Source organism: Oncorhynchus keta, chromosome 28 (assembly GCF_023373465.1).
Source record: "Oncorhynchus keta strain PuntledgeMale-10-30-2019 chromosome 28, Oket_V2, whole genome shotgun sequence".
In the NCBI taxonomy this organism is placed as follows: domain Eukaryota; kingdom Metazoa; phylum Chordata; class Actinopteri; order Salmoniformes; family Salmonidae; genus Oncorhynchus; species Oncorhynchus keta.
In genome coordinates, this window is record NC_068448.1 from 5,439,080 (window position 1) to 5,452,430 (window position 13,351).

The 13,351-nt window shown below is 44.6% G+C and overlaps 1 long non-coding RNA gene across 13 annotated transcripts; it reads left to right on the top strand.

The window, feature by feature from the left end:
- Positions 1-534: 534 nt before the first annotated feature.
- Positions 535-4,231, top strand: LOC118373762 (uncharacterized). 13 transcript variants are annotated; one of them, XR_008084770.1, is made up of 5 exons: positions 535-660; positions 761-860; positions 911-1,160; positions 1,261-1,410; positions 1,611-4,231. It is a non-coding gene; the product is annotated as an uncharacterized LOC118373762 (long non-coding RNA). The 13 variants fall into 13 exon arrangements; XR_008084766.1 differs by lacking the exon at positions 761-860 and adding an exon at positions 661-760 and having other exon boundaries at positions 565-606; XR_008084769.1 differs by having other exon boundaries at positions 574-710; positions 811-860.
- Positions 4,232-13,351: the final 9,120 nt, after the last annotated feature.

The following is a 13,351-nucleotide window of genomic DNA, read 5'->3' on the forward strand; positions in this document are numbered from 1 at the left end:
TTATAGGGCTGACCTAAACTGTACCGTTCTGGTTCGGGTTTTCTTCTCTCTTCACATTGTCCGTTCCAGCAGGCTTCCGGCAGGGTTCAGGCAGGGTCCCCAGCAGGGTTCAGGCAGGGTTCAGGCAGGGTTCCAGCAGGGTTCAGGCAGGGTTCAGGCAGGATTCCAGCAGGGTTCAGGCAGGGTTCCAGCAGGGTTCAGGCAGGGTTCCAGCAGGGTTCCGGCAGGGTTCCAGCAGGGTTCAGGCAGCTTTGGTGGACGTGTCACCAGGCCAGTTTGGCTCGGTTTGGTCTTATATGTGGGAATCGGGCATAAGAGTAACACACAAACCAGGGAAGTTCTCCATCATCTTCCTGCCAGCGCGTTAAAGGGAAAACAAATACAAGAAACATCAGATTTAACCCAAAAAGCAGATTAATTGATTTATCCTACCTTTGTTTTTAAATGTATATTTATTATATTTGATTTATTTATTTCAAAAATAAGGGATGTTTATATTATAACCATATATTCTAAAGTTTTCTTACAGCATTATAACCTAGCGTCCGTTAGTAAAATGTCATCCCAGATAGAGCCCTGTTCCCTAACCAAGCATCCCTTAGTAAGGTGTCATCCCAGATAGAGAGAGCCCTGTTCCCTAACCTAGCGTCCCTTAGTAAGGTGTCATCCCAAATAGAGCCCTGTTCCCTAACCAAGCATCCCTTAGTAAGGTGTCATCCCAAATAGAGCCCTGTTCCCTAACCAAGCATCCCTTAGTAAGGTGTCATCCCAGATAGAGCCCTGTTCCCTAACCAAGCATCCCTTAGTAAGGTGTCATCCCAAATAGAGCCCTGTTCCCTAACCTAGCGTCCCTTAGTAAGGTGTCATCCCAGATAGAGCCCTATTCCCTAACCAAGCGTCCCTTAGTAAGGTGTCATCCCAAATAGAGCCCTGTTCCCTAACCAAGCATCCCTTAGTAAGGTGTCATCCCAAATAGAGCCCTGTTCCCTAACCAAGCGTCCCTTAGTAAGGTGTCATCCCAAATAGAGCCCTGTTCCCTAACCAAGCATCCCTTAGTAAGGTGTCATCCCAAATAGAGCCCTGTTCCCTAACCAAGCATCCCTTAGTAAGGTGTCATCCCAAATAGAGCCCTGTTCCCTAACCAAGCATCCCTTAGTAAGGTGTCATCCCAAATAGAGCCCTATTCCCTAACCAAGCGTCCCTTAGTAAGGTGTCATCCCAGATAGAGCCCTATTCCCTAACCAAACCTCCCTTAGTAAGGTGTCATCCCAAATAGAGCCCTGTTCCCTAACCAAGCGTCCCTTAGTAAGGTGTCATCCCAAATAGAGCCCTGTTCCCTAACCAAGCATCCCTTAGTAAAATGTCATCCCAAATAGAGCCCTGTTCCCTAACCAAGCATCCCTTAGTAAGGTGTCATCCCAAATAGAGCCCTGTTCCCTAACCAAGCATCCCTTAGTAAAATGTCATCCCAAATAGAGCCCTGTTCCCTAACCAAGCGTCCCTTAGTAAAATGTCATCCCAAATAGAGCCCTGTTCCCTAACCAAGCGTCCCTTAGTAAAATGTCATCCCAAATAGAGCCCTGTTCCCTAACCAAGCGTCCCTTAGTAAGGTGTCATCCCAAATAGAGCCCTGTTCCCTAACCAAGCGTCCCTTAGTAAGGTGTCATCCCAAATAGAGCCCTGTTCCCTAACCAAGCATCCCTTAGTAAGGTGTCATCCCAAATAGAGCCCTGTTCCCTAACCAAGCGTCCCTTAGTAAGGTGTCATCCCAAATAGAGCCCTGTTCCCTATAGTACTCTTTGTGTATTGAAGTGATGGTGGTGATTGTTGCTATGAAAAGAGATCTTGATCTTCCTAACCTTGTTACTGAGTTACTACAGCATATATATATATATATTCAGTATATTATTAAACTCTATGTTAGAGGTGACATTGACTACAATGATCTAAGCACATTCTATGGTGCATTGTGTTGTGTTCCACTTCCTCCTCCAAAGCATGCTGTTTTAATGTTTACGTGTGTCTTAACATGTGCCACCGTGTGTGTGTATATATATATATCTATCCCTTTGCTTGGCATCCTACATGGCACACTATTCCCTATGTAGTGCACTACTTCTGACCAGAAATACTATATATATATATATATAATATAATAATACTATAATAGCACTATGTAGGCTGATAGGGTGTCATTTGGGACAAATACCTTGTTATAAAGTTCTTTTTTAAATTTTTATGAATCTTCATTTTACATTGAACTGTTTTAAACTTTTACTTTTTTGTACCACATTTATTTATCGTTGTTGTTTATCGTTGTTGTTTATCGTTGTTGTTTTCTTCTTCAGTACGCTCTGAAGGTCGTTGAGGTCATATGTTTGACCCTGTACTTATCGTATTGCTATTTCCTTGTCTTTGTGTTTTTCATTTCATTCAGTCTCTGTTGTAGTTTCCATTCAGTGTCTTAAGTTAAAATGTTCTTTGAGAGACTGACAACTTTGCTCAGTCACACTGTTATAATCATTGTTCTTGTGGTTATAGTAATGTTATAAACAGTTTAGATTCGTGTTTTTTTTTTCATTCTGAAGTCTGGCCTTGGTTAAGTTACATTTTTCAAAAAGGGAGTTTTTGTTGTTGCCACATTCCCCAAAGAGATACTGTGAACAGAATCATACATTTACAATGTGTTGTCAGACAGTATGGTTCATTTTAACAGTAGAACAGAGTGTAGATATGTCCAGGTGTGTGTGTGTGTGTGTGTGTGTGTGTGTGTGTGTGTGTGTGTGTGTGTGTGTGTGTGTGTGTGTGTGTGTGTGTGTGTGTGTGTGTGTGTGTGTGTGTGTGTGTGTGTGTGTGTGTGTGTGTGTGTGTGTGTGTGTGTGTGTGTGTTTGTTGTTGTTGTTGTTGTTGTTGTTACTACTATGCTGTTAACACTGTGAACGTCGGTGGAGTGAACGTTGTTAGCGCCATCTAGTGGGCAACATTGCAATAACAGTACGGAGGAGATGTCCAATGAATGATGATTTGAGGAAATGGACAATGTTAATATTTTTGATCATTCTACATGTCGTGTTTTAAATAGCTGTCTGCCCAGAACACAAACACAACGAATAAAGTGCCTGAGCATTATGACGAGAACGGCATCACAAATGGCACCCTTTTCCGTACATATTTGACTACTTTCGACCAAAGCCCAATGGGCCCTGATCAAAATTGGTGCACTATAAAGAGAATAGGGTGGCATTTGGGATGCATACAATATCACTATACAGATAAAGACTGATTTACTGTGTGTGATTTTATTTATTTTTGACATTTTATTTACGCAGGTGGAGAACAATCACAAATTCTGTCAGAAAATACCGTATGTTCCTTCAATCGTAACTTTCTCTTCAAAGTGGGCTGTTTTTAAACACGGGCATTGTTGTAGAAAAACATTGTTGGTATTTTTTTTTATGCGTTGAGACACTGACTTTACTTTGACCAAAACTCTGAATCTCTGGCAACCGGCCACATTGCTTCCAATGCCCCAGAGACTGAATACAGATTCTGAATCTCTGGCAACCGGCCACAGTGCTTCCAATGCCCCAGAGACTGAATACAGATTCTGAATCTCTGGCAACCGGCCACAGTGCTTCCAATGCCCCAGAGACTGAATACAGATTCTGAATCTCTGGCAACCGGCCACAGTGCTTCCAATGCCCCAGAGACTGAATACAGATTCTGAATCTCTGGCAACCGGCCACAGTGCTTCCAATGCCCCAGAGACTGAATACAGATTCTGAATCTCTGGCAACCGGCCACAGTGCTTCCAATGCCCCAGAGACTGAATACAGATTCTGAATCTCTGGCAACCGGCCACAGTGCTTCCAATGCCCCAGAGACTGAATACAAATTCTGAATCTCTGGCAACCGGACACAGTGCTTCCAATGCCCCAGAGACTGTGGCCGGTTGCCAGAGGAAAGGAGTGCGTGTCACATCGAGGGAAGGAGGGCGTGTCACAGTAAGGGAAGGAGGGCGTGTCACAGTAAGGGAAGGAGGGCGTGTCACAGTAAGGGAAGGAGGGCGTGTCACAGTAAGGAAAGGAGACATTCTTTTGAACCAAGTGCAGGAACGTTTTTATAATGTTGTCCACTTTTGTTGTTTGTGAATTCTTTGTTGTATCATAAAATGTAAATGTATTATTGTCAGTATGACAGAAGAATAAATCTAATATATTTTCTGATTGGACTGATGGGTTGTTTTCTGTTTCTAAGCTATTGGCTGGAATAAACTTAAGAAGTCATTTGAGTTATCTTGAGACTTACATAGAAGTCAGTTGAGTTATCTTGAGACTTACATAAAGTCAGTTGAGTGAGTTGCGCAGCAACCTAGAAGAGACAAAACCATGGATGAATATTTCTGCATAATTTTTATACAGAAAGTTTCTGATTTTTGCAATAGATGGAAAAAAGCTGTCCTTGAAACAGTCTTGATATGTTCGTCAAATGAGAGATCAGGGTCCAGAGTAACGCCGAGGTCCTTCACAGTTTTATTTGAGACGACTGTACAACCATCAAGATTAATTGTCAGATTCAACAGAAGATCGCTTTGTTTCTTGGGACCTAGAACAAGCATCTCTTTGAGGATCAGCGTGGTGGATGTGTTGTTACCTACCCTCACCACCTGTGAGCGGCCCATCAGGAAGTCTCGAGAGTTGCAGAGGGAGGTGTTTAGTCCCAGAGTCCTTAGTATAGTCATGAGCTTTGAGGGTACTATGGTGTTGAACGCTGAGCTGTAGTCATTGAGCAGCATTCTCACATAGGTGTCCCTCTTGTCCCAAGTGGGAAAGGGCAGTGTGGAGTGCGATTGAGATTGCGTCATCTGTGGATCTGTTGGGGCGGTATGTGAATTGGAGTGGGTCTAGGGTGTCCGGGGGGATACTGTTAATGTGAGCCATGACCAGCCTTTCAATGCACTTCAAATCAAATCAAATTTTATTTGTCACATACACATGGTTACTGACGTGAGTGCCACGGGGCAGGTTACCTTTGCTTCCTTGTGCACAGGGATTATGATGGTCTGCTTGAAACATGTAGGTATTTCAAACTCGGTCAGGGGGAGGTTGAAAATGTCAGTGAAGACACTTGCCAGTTGGTCTGCACATGCTTTGAGTACACGTCCTGGTAATTTGTCTGGCCCAGCGGTTTTGTGAATGTTCACCTGTTTAAAGGTTTTATTCACATCAGCTACCGAGAGCGTTATCACACAGTCATCCAGAACAGCTGGTGCTCTCATGCATGCTTCAGTGTTGCTTGCCTCAAAGTAAAAAAGGCATTTAGCTCGTCGAGTAAGCTCACGTCACTGCGCAGCTCGCATCTGGGTTTCCCTTTGTAATCCGTAATAGTTTTCAAGCCCAGCAACATCCGACAAGCGCCAGAGCCGGTGTAGTAGGATTCAATCTTAATCCTGTATAGATGCTTTGCTTGATGGATGGTTCGTCTGAGGGCATAGCGGGATTTTTTATAAGCGTCCAGATTAGTCTCCTGCTCCTTGAAAGCGTCAGTTCTAGCCTTTAGCTCGATGCAGGTGTTGCCTGTAATCCATGGCTTCTGGTTGGGATATGTATGTACTGTCACTGTGGGGACGACGTCATCGATGCACTTATTGATGAAGCTGATGACTGAGGTGGTGTATTCCTCAATGCCATTGGATGAATCCCGGAACATATTCCAGTCTGTGCTAGCAAAACAGTCCTTTAGCGTAGCATCCGCGTCATCTGACCACTTCCGTATTGAGCGAGTCACTGGTACTTCCTGTTTTAGTTTGTAAGCAGGAATCAGGAGGATTTAATAATGGTCAAGTCTGCCAAATGGAGGGTGGGAAAGGCTATGATGGTGTCACATTGAAAGTCACTGAGCTCTTCAGTAAGGCCATTCTACTGCCAATGTTTGTCTATGGAGATTGCATGGCTGTCTGCTCAATTTTATACTTTTGTCAGCAACGGGAAAGGGGGGATACCTAGTCAAATGTACAACTGAATGCATCTTCCGCCTTTAACCCAACTCCTCTGAATCAGAGAGGTGCAGGGGGGGCTGCCATAACCAACAGAAGTCCAGCATCCCTGAGTCGCCTCTTCACCGTTGACGTTGAGACTGGTGTTTTGACGGGTACTATTTAATGAAGCTGCCAGTTGAGGACTTGTGAGGTGTCTGTTTCTCAAACTAGACACTCTAATGTACTTGTCCTTTTGCTCAGTTGTGCACCGGGGCCTCCCACTCCTCTTTCTATTCTGGTTAGAGCCAGTTTGCACTGTTCTGTGAAGGGAGTAGTAGTACACAGCGTTGTACGAGATCTTCAGTTTTTTGTCAATTTCTCGCATGGAATATCCTTCATGTCTCAGAACAAGAATAGACTGACACGTTTCAGAAGAAAGTTCTTTGTTTCTGGCCATTTTGAGCCTGTAATCGAACCCACAAATGCTGATTCTCCAGATACTCAACTAGTCTAAAGAAGGCCAGTTTTATTGCTTCTTTAATCAGAACAACAGTTTTCAGCTGTGCTTACATAATTGCAAAAGGGTTTTCAAATGAATCAATTAGCCTTTTAAAATTATAAACTTGGATTAGCTAACACAACGTGCCATTGGAACACAGGAGTGACGGTTGCTGATAATGCGCCTCTGTACGCCTATGTAGATATTACATTAAAAATCTGCCCTTTCCAGCTACAATAGTCATTTACAACATTAACAATATCTACACTGTATTTCTGATCAATTTGATGTTATTTTAATGGACAAAAAAATTTGCTTTTCTAAGTGACCCCAAACTTTTGAATGGTAGTGTACAGTATATGGCATTTAGCAAACGCTTTTATTCAAATCTACTTAGTTAAGCCATGCGTGCCTACATTGTTTTACTAATACCACAATATCCCATAATGACAGAGCGAAAAGATATTCAGACCATTTGCTAGTAGACTTGAAACTGAGCACAAGTGCATCCTGTTTCCAGTCTACAACTTGATTGGAGTCCACCTGTGGTAAATTAAATTGATTGGACATGATTTGGAAAGACACACACCTGTCTATATAAGGTCCCACAGTTGACAGTGCATGTCAGAGATAGAGCAGGATTTCAATCTGAAACGGAATAAGTTTGGAACCACCAAGACTCTTCCTAGAGCTGGCCGCCCGGCCAAACTGTGCAATCGGGGGAGAAGGGCCTTGGTGACCAAGAACCCGATGGTCACTCTGACAGAGTTCCTCTGTGGAGATGGGAGAACCTTCCAGAAGGACAACCATCTCCGCAGCACTCCACCAATCAGGCCATGTTTATTAAGGCCTTTTTTTTTGCCTTTTGAATGAGTAGGTAGCCAAACTGTTTGACTGGTACTGTATATTAAATGCACTACGAACAGACTTGCTGCTCTGTGATCTGAGATAGACAAAATAACAAAAATACTACATTTGCTTATATCAATGGCGTGATCAGGGAACTCTACTAACAAACAGCGTGGGTGTTTTCTCATTACATCCTTTCCATTAGGTATCCCTCTGTGGTCTATAAACCCAGGCCCTGCATGTCCCCAGGTACCCTCATTTGTTGACTTCTGTGATCGAAAAAGTATTGGTTTTATGCATGTCAACATCAGAAGCCTCCTCCCTAAGTTTGTTTTACTCACTGCTTTAGCACACTCTGCTAACCCTGATGTCCTTGCCGTGTCTGAATCCTGGCTCAGGAAGGCCACCAAAAACTCAGAGATTTCCATACCCAACTATAACATCTTCCGTCAAGATAGAACTGCCAAAGGGGGCGGAGTCGCAGTCTACTGCAGAGATAGCCTGCAAAGTAATGTCATACTTTCCAGGTCCATACCCAAACAGTTTGAACTACTAATTTTGAAAATTACTCTCTCCAGAAACAAGTCTCTCACTGTTGCCGCCTGCTACCGACCACCCTCAGCTCCCAGCTGTGCCCTGGACACCATTTGTGAATTGATCGCCCCCCATCTAGCTTCAGAGTTTGTTCTGTTAGGTGACCTAAACTGGGATATGCTTAACACCCCGGCAGTCCTACAATCTAAGCTAGATGCCCTCAATCTCACTCAAATCATCAAGGAACCCACCAGGTACAACCCTAACTCTGTAAACAAGGGCACCCTCATAGACGTCATCCTGACCAACTGGCCCTCCAAATATACCTCCGCTGTCTTCAACCAGGATCTCAGCGATCACTGCCTCATCGCCTGTATCCGCCACGGAGCCGCAGTCAAACGACCACCCCTCATCACTGTCAAACGCTCCCTAAAACACTTCTGCGAGCAGGCCTTTCTAATCGACCTGGCCCGGGTATCCTGGAAGGACATTGACCTCATCCCGTCAGTTGAGGATGCATGGTCATTCTTTAAAAGTAACTTCCTCACCATTTTAGATAAGCATGCTCTGTTCAAAAAATGCAGAACCAAGAACAGATACAGCCCTTGGTTCACTCCAGACCTGACTGCCCTCGACCAGCACAAAAACATCCTGTGGCGGACTGCAATAGCATCGAATAGCCCCGTGATATGCAACTGTTCAGGGAAGTCAGGAACCAATACACACAGTCAGTCAGGAAAGCTAAGGCCAGCTTCTTCAGGCAGAAGTTTGCATCCTGTAGCTCCAACTCCAAAAAGTTCTGGGACACTGTGAAGTCCATGGAGAACAAGAGCACCTCCTCCCAGCTGCCCACTGCACTGAGGCTAGGAAACACGGTCTCTACCGATAAATCCATGATTATCGAAAACTTCAATAAGCACTTCTCAACGGCTGGCCATGCCTTCCGCCTGGCTACTCCAACCTCGGCCAACAGCTCCACCCCCCGTAGCTCCTCACCCAAGCCTCTCCAGGTTCTCCTTTACCCAAATCCAGATAGCAGATGTTCTGAAAGAGCTGCAAAACCTGGACCCGTACAAATCAGCTGGGCTTGACAATCTGGACCCGCTATTTCTCAACCTCTCTTTCATATCGTCTGAGATCCCCAAGGATTGGAAAGCTGCCGCAGTCATCCCCCTCTTCAAAGGGGGAGACACCCTGGACCCAAACTGTTACAGACCTATATCCATCCTGCCCTGCCTATCTAAGGTCTTCGAAAGCCAAGTCAACAAACAGGTCACTGACCATCTCGAATCCCACCGTACCTTCTCCGCTGTGCAATCTGGTTTCCGAGCCGGTCACGGGTGCACCTCAGCCACACTCAAGGTACTAAACGATATCATAACCGCCATCGATAAAAGACAGTACTGTGCAGCCGTCTTCATCGACCTCGCCAAGGCTTTCGACTCTGTCAATCACCATATTCTTATCGGCAGACTCAACAGCCTCGGTTTTTCGGATGACTGCCTTGCCTGGTTCACCAATTACTTTGCAGACAGAGTTCAGTGTGTCAAATCGGAGGGCATGCTGTCCGGTCCTCTGGCAGTCTCTATGGGGGTGCCACAGGGTTCAATTCTCGGGCCGACTCTTTTCTCTGTATATATCAATGATGTTGCTCTTGCTGCGGGCGATTCCCTGATCCACCTCTACGCAGACGACACCATTCTATATACTTTCGGCCCGTCATTGGACACTGTGCTATCTAACCTCCAAACGAGCTTCAATGCCATACAGCACTCCTTCCGTGGCCTCCAACTGCTCTTAAACGCGAGTAAAACCAAATGCATGCTTTTCAACCGATCGCTGCCTGCACCCGCATGCCCGACTAGCATCACCACCCTGGATGGTTCCGACCTTGAATATGTGGACATCTATAAGTACCTAGGTGTCTGGCTAGACTGCAAACTCTCCTTCCAGACTCACATCAAACATCTACAATTCGAAAATCAAATCAAGAGTCGGCTTTCTATTCCGCAACAAACGCCTCCTTCACTCACGCTGCCAAGCTTACCCTAGTAAAACTGACTATCCTACCGATCCTCGACTTCGGCGATGTCATCTACAAAATGGCTTCCAACACTCTACTCAGCAAACTGGATGCAGTCTATCACAGTGCCATCCGTTTTGTCACTAAAGCACCTTATACCACCCACCACTGCGACTTGTATGCTCTAGTCGGCTGGCCCTCACTACATATTCGTCGCCAGACCCACTGGCTCCAGGTCATCTACAAGTCCATGCTAGGTAAAGCTCCGCCTTATCTCAGTTCACTGGTCACGATGGCAACACCCATCCGTAGCACGCGCTCCAGCAGGTGTATATCACTGATCATCCCTAAAGCCAACACCTCATTTGGCCGCCTTTCGTTCCAGTACTCTGCTGCCTGTGACTGGAACGAATTGCAAAAAATCGCTGAAGTTGGAGACTTTTATCTCCCTCACCAACTTCAAACATCAGCTATCCGAGCAGCTAACCGATCGCTGCAGCTGTACATAGTCTATAGGTAAATAGCCCACCCATTTTCACCTACCTCATTCCCATACTGTTTTTATACTGTTTTTATTTATTTACTTTTCTGCTCTTTTGCACACCAATATCTCTACCTGTACATGACCATCTGATCATTTATCATTCCAGTGTTAATCTGCTAAATTGTATTATTCGCCTACCTCCTCATGCCTTTTGCACACATTGTATATAGACTGCCCATTTTTTCTACTGTGTTATTGACTTGTTAATTGTTTACTCCATGTGTAACTCTGTGTTGTCTGTTCACACTGCTATGCTTTATCTTGGCCAGGTCGCAGTTGCAAATGAGAACTTGTTCTCAACTAGCCTACCTGGTTAAATAAAGGTGAAATAAAAAATAAAAAAATAAAAATGTCTAACTGTGCTGAGTAGGTTTACTAATATCTGTGGTCAGGTTATAGGTATCCCTCTGTGGTCTATGTCTAACTGTGCTGAGGAGGTTTACTAATATCTGTGGTCAGGTTATAGGTATCCCTCTGTGGTCTATGTCTAACTGTGCTGAGGAGGTTTACTAATATCTGTGGTCAGGTTATAGGTATCCCTCTGTGGTCTATGTCTAACTGTGCTGAGGAGGTTTACTACTATCTGTGGTCAGGTTATAGGTATCCCTCTGTGGTCTATGTCTAACTGTGCTGAGGAGGTTTACTAATATCTGTGGTCAGGTTATAGGTATCCCTCTGTGGTCTATGTCTAACTGTGCTGAGGAGGTTTACTAATATCTGTGGTCAGGTTATAGGTATCCCTCTGTGGTCTATGTCTAACTGTGCTGAGGAGGTTTACTAATATCTGTGGTCAGGTTATAGGTATCCCTCTGTGGTCTATGTCTAACTGTGCTGAGGAGGTTTACTAATATCTGTGGTCAGGTTATAGGTATCCCTCTGTGGTCTATGTCTAACTGTGCTGAGGAGGTTTACTAATATCTGTGGTCAGGTTATAGGTATCCCTCTGTGGTCTATGTCTAACTGTGCTGAGGAGGTTTACTAATATCTGTGGTCAGGTTATAGGTATCCCTCTGTGGTCTATGTCTAACTGTGCTGAGGAGGTTTACTAATATCTGTGGTCAGGTTATAGGTATCCCTCTGTGGTCTATGTCTAACTGTGCTGAGGAGGTTTACTAATATCTGTGGTCAGGTTATAGGTATCCCTCTGTGGTCTATGTCTAACTGTGCTGAGGAGGTTTACTAATATCTGTGGTCAGGTTATAGGTATCCCTCTGTGGTCTATGTCTAACTGTGCTGAGGAGGTTTACTAATATCTGTGGTCAGGTTATAGGTATCCCTCTGTGGTCTATGTCTAACTGTGCTGAGGAGGTTTACTAATATCTGTGGTCAGGTTATAGGTATCCCTCTGTGGTCTATGTCTAACTGTGCTGAGGAGGTTTACTAATATCTGTGGTCAGGTTATAGGTATCCCTCTGTGGTCTATGTCTAACTGGTTATCCTTCACATCTCATTTCCATTGGCCATGCCTGCTTGGTCTGTGTGGAGGATTCCCTTGGGCTGACCGCCGCACCGTGTGTGTGTTTGAGGAGAGGCATCATATGTTTACTAAGCATCTGCCTGAGTGCAGCAGTATTCATTCCCTCCAGAATGGCCTCCAGCTGACGCATTATCAGTGGTGCAGCATTATCCCTCTAGAATTCCCTCCAGCTGACGCATTATCAGTGGTGCAACATTATCCATCCAGAATTCTCTCCAGCTGACGCATTATCAATGGTGCAACATTATCCCTCCAGAATTCTCTCCAGCTGACCACATTATCAATTGTGCAACATTATCCCTCCAGAATTCTCTCCAGCTGACCACATTATCAATGGTGCAGCATTATCCCTCTGGGATTCCCTCCAGCTGATGGCATTATCAATGGTGCAGCATTATCCCTCTGGGATTCCCTCCAGCAGACCACATTATCAATGGTGCAGCATTATCCCTCTGGGATTCCCTCCAGCTGACGGCATTATCAATGGAGCAGCATTATCCCTCCAGAATTCCCTCCAGCTGACGGCATTATCAATGGTGCAGCATTATCCCTCTGGGATTCCCTCCAGCTGATGGCATTATCAATGGTGCAGCATTATCCCTCTGGGATTCCCTCCAGCTGATGGCATTATCAATGGTGCAGCATTATCCAGTGCCTCCAGGACTCCGTTGCGTTTTTTAAAAAATAGGTGCAGACCTACTGCTTGATGTTGCTGCTGTTATTCTGGAGAGAAAAACAATTAATGGCAATTGCTGACGTGCTGCTTGATTGAAACCTTTGATGACTAATAGCTAGCAAGTTACTGTGGCTAGTAGAGCTAACGCTATTAACATTGTTATGAGTTTAAGTGAAGCAGCTTTTATTCTGACGAAAGTCATTGCAGTCGTCTCCTGAGTCAGCTGACCCAACGATACAAAGTAAGCCTACATTTACATTTACATTTAAGTCATTTAGCAGACGCTCTTATCCAGAGCGACTCACCTTATGACATCCAGTGGAACAGCCACTTTACAAGCCTACATTTAGCGATCGCAGAGAAACATGCTAATCTAAGGACTGGTTTCGGATAACAGTCCCATTTTAATTGTTAGGGCTGCATGTCTACAAATTCATGGTCCCAAGCATACTTTTTATGGAACGTAAAGGTAGCTATGACGGTAAACTATCTACAATAGTTAGCGAAGAGAATAGGGTGCCATTTGTGCTCCTTTGCAAAAAAACTTCATCTCATTGGGACTCCCTGTAAATTGTCCTGGCAGTGACAGCGAGCACAAGGAGTGTAATGTTAATCTGAACAGGTTGTGGATTTCAGGCTAAATTCATCTCTGAACTGCAGTTGGAATATGTATTGATGTGCTTGTTATCCACATTACAATTGTTGGATCCTGTATTTTACATTATAGCCATTACCATGTACAGTGCCTTGCGAAAGTATTTGGCCCCCTTGA